Source organism: Bos indicus x Bos taurus, unplaced genomic scaffold (assembly GCF_003369695.1).
Source record: "Bos indicus x Bos taurus breed Angus x Brahman F1 hybrid unplaced genomic scaffold, Bos_hybrid_MaternalHap_v2.0 tig00000914_arrow_arrow_obj, whole genome shotgun sequence".
NCBI lineage: Eukaryota > Metazoa > Chordata > Mammalia > Artiodactyla > Bovidae > Bos > Bos indicus x Bos taurus.
The window spans coordinates 10,442-17,791 of NW_020867321.1; the positions used below are offsets into that span (position 1 = coordinate 10,442).

The 7,350-nt window shown below is 44.9% G+C and overlaps 1 pseudogene across 1 annotated transcript; it reads right to left on the reverse strand.

The window, feature by feature from the left end:
* Positions 1-6,124: 6,124 nt before the first annotated feature.
* LOC113888679 lies at positions 6,125-6,715 on the reverse strand (annotated as a pseudogene). The gene has a single exon (XR_003510033.1). The product of XR_003510033.1 is annotated as an SAYSvFN domain-containing protein 1 pseudogene (transcript).
* Between the last annotated feature and the right edge of the window lie 635 nt (positions 6,716-7,350).

A 7,350-nucleotide genomic window follows, 5' to 3' on the forward strand; every position in this document is an offset into this window, starting at 1 on the left:
CAGACAGCAGAAAGGGGAGGGGTGGGGAAACCCAAAACAAGAAAAATCCCAAAACTTCCAACTTCAACCTTCCAGAGGAAAAAATGCTATAAAAATGATATGAAAGGACTTAGAGACACAATGGCAGAGTAGGAAGGCCTTGAGCTCACCTCCTCTCACGAGTACACCAAACTCACAATTGCTGAACAATTATCAGTAAAAGACTGAAAGTGAAAGTCTCTCAGTTGTGTCTGACTCTTTGTGACCCCATGGACTGTATAGTCCATGGAATTCTCCAGGCCAGAATACTGGAATGGGTACCCTTTCCCTTCTCCAAGGTATCTTCCCAACCCAGGGATCGAACACAGGTCTCCCACATTGCAGGCAGATTCTTTACCAGCTGAGCCACCAGGGAAGCCCAAGCCTATCCCTTCTCCAGGGGATCTTCCCAATCCAGGAATCAAACTGAGGTCTCCTGCAATGCAGGCAGATTCTTTACCAACAGAGCTATCAGGGAAGCGCCCCCCCTCCCCCCCTCCAAAAAAAGGAAGACTGTAATCTACAAAAAAAATAAAAAGATTTTCTACATCCAAAGACACAAGGAAGAAACCATGAGACAGCAGAAGGGGTGCATTTGCAATATAATCAAACTCCACACCCCTCAAGTGGGCAACCTGCAAACTGGAGAATAATTATATCACAGAAGTTCTCCCACAGGAGTGAAAGTTCTGAGTCCCAAGCCAGGCTCCCCAGTCTAAAGGTCAAGTACCATGAGGAGGAGCCCCCAGACCATCTGGCTTTGAAGGCCAGTGGAGCTTGTTGTAGGAGTCCATGGACTGGGTGAGACAGGGACTCCGCTCTTGGAGAGGGCACACAACATTTCGTGCTAGAGCCCAGGGTGAAGGCAGTGACGTCATAGGAGCCTGGGCCAGAGGCTCCACTTTTGGAGAGGGCACACAGCATCTTGTGCTAGAGCCCGGGGTGAAGGCAGTGACGTCATAGGAGCCTGGGCCAGAGCCTCTGCTCTTGGAGAGGGCACACAGCATCTCGTGCTAGAGCCCAGGGTGAAGGCAGTGACGTCATAGGAGCCTGGGCCAGAGCCTCTGCTCTTGGAGAGGGCACACAGCATCTCGTGCTAGAGCCCAGGGTGAAGGCAGTGACATCATAGGAGCCTGGGCCAGAGCCTCTGCTCTTGGAGAGGGCACACAGCATCTCGTGCTAGAGCCCGGGGTGAAGGCAGTGACGTCATAGGAGCCTGGGCCAGAGCCTCCGCTCTTGGAGAGGGCACACAGCATCTCGTGCTAGAGCCCAGGGTGAAGGCAGTGATGTCATAGGAGCCTGGGCCAGAGCCACCTGTTGGTCTTGGAGGGTCTCCTGAGGAGGTGTGAGGATGGGGCAGCCGTGGCTTACTGTGGGTACAGGGACTCTGGTGGTGGAGGTACCAGGGAATATTCATTGGCGTGAGCTCTCCTGGAGGCCACCATTTTGGCACCAAGACTTGGCCCCAACCAAAAGCCTGTAGACTCCAGTGCTGAAACATCTCAGGCCAAACAACCAACAGAGCAGGAAGAGAGGACAAACAGAGAAGAAAAGAGATAAAAGGAATCCAAATCAAAAAGGAAATAATTACTGTTTGCAGATGACATGATACTCTACATTGAAATCCTAAAGATGCTACCAGAAAACTACTCGTGCTCATCACTGAATCTGGTAAAGATACAGGATACAAAAATTATACACAGAAATCTCCTGCATTCCTATTCTCTGACAGTGAAAGATCAGAAAGAGAAATGAAGGCAACAATTCTACTTATCATCACATCAAAGAGAAAAAAATACCTCAGAATACACCTACCTAAGGAGATGAATGGAAAAGCTAGTGGAGGTGATGGAATTCCAGTTGAGCTATTCCAAATCCTGAAAGATGATGCTGTGAAAGTGCTGAACTCAATATGCCAGCAAATTTGGAAACTCAGCAGTGGCCACAGGACTGGAAAAGGTCAGTTTTCATTCCAATCCCAAAGAAAGGCAATGCCACAGAATGATCAAACTATTGCACAATTGCACTCATCTCACACGCTAGTAAAGTAATACTCAAAATTCTCCAAGCCAGGCTTCAACAATACATGAACCATGAATTCCTGATGTTCAAGCTGGTTTTAGAAAAGGCAGAGGAACCAGAGATCAAATTTCCAACATCCACTGGATCATTGAAAAAGCAAGAGAATTCCAGAAAACATCTATTTCTGCTTTATTGACTATGCCAAAGCCTTTGACTGTGTGGATCACAATCAACTGTAGACAATTCTGAAAGAGATGGGAATACCAGACCACCTGACCTGCCTCTTGAGAAACCTATATGCAGGTCAGGAAGCAACAGTTAGAAATGGACATGGAACAACAGACTGGTTCCAAATAGGAAAAGGAATACATCAAGGCTGTATATTGTCACCTTGTTTATTTAATTTATATGCAGGGTACATCATGAGAAACGCTGGGCTGGAAGAAGCACAAGCTGGAATCAAGATTGCTGGGAGAAATATCAATAACCTCAGATATGCAGATGACACCACTCTTATGGCAGAAAGTGAAAAGGAACTAAAAAGCCTCTTGATGAAAGTAAAAGAGGAGAGTGAAAAAGTAGGCTTAAAGCTCAACATTTACAAAACTAAGATCATGACATCTGGTCCCATCACTTCATGGCAAATAGACTGGGAAACAGTAGAAACAGTGTCAGACTTTATCTTTTTGGGCTCCAAAGTCACTGCAGATGGTGACTGCAGCCATGAAATTAAAAGATGCTTACTCCTTGGAAGGAAAGTTATGACCAACCTAGACAGCATATTGAAAAGCAGAGACATTACTTTGCCAACAAAGGTCCGTCTAGTCAAGGCTATGGTTTTTCCTGTGGTCATGTATGGATGTGAGAGTTGAACTGTGAAGAAGGCTGAGTGCCGAAGAATTGATGCTTTTGAACTGTGGTGTTGGAGAAGACTCTTTGAGAGTCCCTTGGACTGCAAGGAGATCCAACCAGTCCATTCTAAAGATCAGTCCTGGGTGTTCACTGGAAGGACTGATGCTAAAGCTGAACTCCAATACTTTGGCCACCTCATGCAAAGAGTTGATTCATTGGAAAAGACCCTGATGCTGGGAGGGATTGGGGCAGGAGGAGAAGGGGACGACAGAGGATGAGATGGCTGTTTGGCATTACCAACTCGAAGGACACAAGTTTGAGTGAACTCCAGGAGTTGGTGTTGGACAGGGAGGCCTGGCGTGCTGCGATTCATGAGGTCGCAGAGTTGAACACGACTGAGTGACTGAACTGAACTGAGCTGAAGGAGATGAAAGACTTGTACTCAGAAAACTTTAAGAAAGTGATCAAAGAAATCAAAGATGACACAAATAGATGGACAGATACACTGTTTCTGGACTGGAAGAATCAATATTGTCAAAAATGATTTTACTACCCAAAGTAATCTACAGATTCAGTGCAATCCCTATCAATTACCAATAGCATTTTTCACAGAGGATTAGCCTCCAAAATGTGCAAACAGCTCATACAGCTCAATTAAAAAAAAAAAAAAAAACTCAAACAAAAAAGGGGCAGAAGATCTAAAAAGACATTTCTCCAAAGAAGATATACAGATGGCCAAATGACACATGAAAAGATGTTCAACACTGCTCATTATTAGAGAAATGTGAATCAAAACTACAATGAGGTTATCACCTCACACCAGTCAGAATGGCCATCATCAAAGAGTCTACAAATAATACATGTTGGAGAGGGTGTAGAGCAATGGGAACCCTCTTACAATGTTGGGGGAAATGTAAACTGGTACAGCCACCAAAGAGAATAATACAGAGATTCCTTAAAAAACTAGAAACACAGTTACCATGTGATCCTGTAATCCCACTCCTAAGCATATGTCCAGGGAAAATCATAATTTGGAAAGATACACGGGCACCAGTGTTCATTGCAGCACTATTTCCAATAGCCAAGACAAGGAAGCAACCTAATTGTCCATTGACAGATGAAGAGATAAAGAAGATGTAGTATAAACATAAAATGGAATATTACTCAGCCATAAAAAAGAAAAAATAATGCCATTTGCAGCAACATGGATGGACCTAGAGATTATCATAGTAAGTGAAATAAGCCAAACAGAGAGAGACAACTATCATATGGTATTGCTTATATGTGGAGTCTTAAAAACAATACAAATGAACTTATTTACAAAACACAAATAGACTCATAGACATAGGAAACAAATTTATGGTTAAAAGGGGAAAGTTCGGGGGGAGGAGAAAAGTAGGAATTTTGGATTAGCAGATACATACTACTACACCTAAAATAGATAATAAATAAGGACCTGCTGTACAGAGCAGAGAACTATACTCAGTATTTTGTAGTAACCTATATGGGAAAGGAATCTGAAAAAAGACTATATATATACACACACATATATACATATATATGGAGAAGGCAATGGCAACCCACTCCAGTACTCTTGCCTGGAGAATCCATGGATGGAGGATCCTGGTAGGCTTCAGTCCATGGGGTTGCAAAGAGTCGGACACGACTGAGCAACTTCACTTTCGCTATACATATATATGTATGTGTGTGTGTGTATATATATACACACACACACATACATATACATATACATATATATACATACTTCCCAAGTGGTGCTAGTGATAAAAAAGAACCTGCCTGCCAATGCAGGAGACGTAAGAGATGCAGGTTAAATCCCTAGGTCAGGAAGATCCCCTGGACAAGGGTACGGCAACCCACTCCAGTATTCTTGCCTGGAGAATCCTATGGACAGAGGAGCCTGGTGGGTTACGGCCCACGTAGTTGCAGAGTCGGACATGAATGAAGTGACCTAGAATGCATTCGTGCACATATATATGTAACTGAATCACTTTGCTGTACAACTGAAACTACTAACAACACAACGTGTAAATCAAATATGTGTCAATTAAAAATTAACTATAGTAAGTCTCCTGCATATGAACCTTCAAGTTGTGAACTTTCAAAGACGTGAGTATGTGTGCGCACGTCCAGTCTCGTGTCACTTCATGTGTCTGGCGTATATCATCATGCATGTCCATCCCCTACAAGTGGTTGTGCTTCTGTGCACTTTACTGTACAGTATTGTATAAGCACAGCAGTTATAGTTTCTTTATTTCAAGCTAGATCTGCAAGAGGACAACTGCACTGAACTCCTTGCTGTGCAACATGAAGAATTTACTAATGAAGGCCTGAAGGAGTTGGAGGCCCAGAGAAAGCACGAAGAGAGACAAGAGGAAGCAGTAACTGAAGAACCAAAGAGCTTCATGATGCAGGAGATAGTAAAGGGGTTTTCTTTGAGAGGCCCTGTTAAGTTTTTGAGGCACCGGACCTGAATGTAGACTAGTTCACAAAGTTTGCAGCAGCCGTTCAGAATGCAATCCAGTGCTACTGTGTCATTATGGCAAGAAAAAAAAGAGCTACTACTCAGACGCCACTAAGATTGTTGTTTTCAAGAGGATAGATGGAATTGAATCCAGCAAAGAACCAGACCTGTGACGTCAACGTCAGGCGTGAGTGACATTGCAGCTTGCCCTCCATCTCCTCTTGCTGATGATCCTTCAGCTCTACAATCTCCCACTTCTCTCTCCTCCAGTCAGTGACGCTTCCTGCCCATTCACTTGATGCCAGCCCCTGTATGCCAGCTGTTGTGCCACACTACTGTACTTTTCAAGTACTTTCTCACTACTTATTGTACTTTTTCTTACTGTACTATAAGATTAAAAATGTTTTATTTTTTATGTATTATTTGTGTGAAAAGTATTATAAACCTATTAAAGTACAGTACTATATAGTCAATTGGGTTAGTTGGGTACCTAGGCTAACTGTGTTAGACTTGGAACAAACTGGACTTACAAATGCACTCTTGGAACAGAAGTCATGTATGTATGCAGGGGAGTTACTGTAACTAATTCTAAAAATAAGACTTAAAGAGAATATTTACTTTTAACACATAGCTCTGATGTACCAAACCATTACTTCAAACAGCTCAATATTTTCAACAGTTATCTCCCCAAAGCCCTCCTAGTGTTCTCTAAGAATCGCCTCTCTCAAATAAAGAGACAAACAGGTCTCCTGTCTTGAGTGTGTAATTTTTATAAATTGCATCAGACCCACAGTGAGTGTCTTTCAGGAGTTTCACCAAAATGAAAAAGAAATTCTGAGATAAAACTGTAGCAGGAGGTCAGGGGAAGTGCGGAATTGTGGGGTCACAGACCTGACCCGCAAGCTGTTCTCAGTCAAAGCCAGGGGGTGCGAGGGCCCTGGGGCCACCGCCGGTCTGGTCCTATCTCCGCGGCAGAGGCCTCAGGTGCAGCTCTCGCTCCAGCTGCTCGGCGGTCAGGCTTCCCTGGATTGCCTCGCAGCCCGGGTTGAACACCGAGTAGGCACTTTTCTCCCCCTGCATCTTCTCCTCGGGGCCTCGCATCCCCACATACATCCAGTAGAACAGGGACAGGACAAAATAGGCCAGGCCAAATTCCAGCTCCACAAACAGCCCCAGCAGGACCAACCAGAGGAGCACCTTCAACAGGGTGACGCTGGTCAGGAGAGACCGGTCCCGCGGGGTCAGGGGCTGCGGTGGCGGCGGCTGCGGCGGTGGCGGGGCTTCTTCGGCTGGACTCCATGGTGGCTGTGACTCGAGGCCCCTGGGCCATGCTGCTCCCTAGGACACACAAACAAACCAAAAGAAAGAATGAAGGACAGTGGGGCCGAGAGGATCAAAACCCATCCGGAGAGGCAGCTGCCCCTGCGTGCAAAGGCGTCCCCTCATCGGCGTCTGTTTTTCTTGCCCTGCTCTCTAAGACAACTATCTCCCAAGAGCTCTCATGCATCCTGCTCTGAATCAAAACCCATCAGTGAGATGTGACTTGAGGAAACCTTACGGCGTTCGGGTGGATTCCCGTCTGAGGCAGACATTTCATCAGATTAGTCTGCTGCTAAGAGGAGCTAATGTAGCCCCTCTAGTAACTCCATGTAATTGATAAGGCAGCAGCCGGGCACATGCTTCCCACACAGAATCAATACATGTTTGTTGACTGGATTAGATGAGCTAAAATGTTGTTGAGTGGCATGATTCTAAAATGAGGAGTATTCTACACGTTAAAAAAAAAAAATCACAATTAGAGCCACAACCTTTCCATCCCGTGACCATCCTACATGGCCCCAGGGTCTCCTAACTGGACTACCCGCCTTCTAACCTATCTCTCCCCACACCAAAACCATGTACAGCTGCTAAATAAATCTGCCACAACATCCATCAACCTTCTGCTCACAAACCTTTGACACATTTTTAATGCC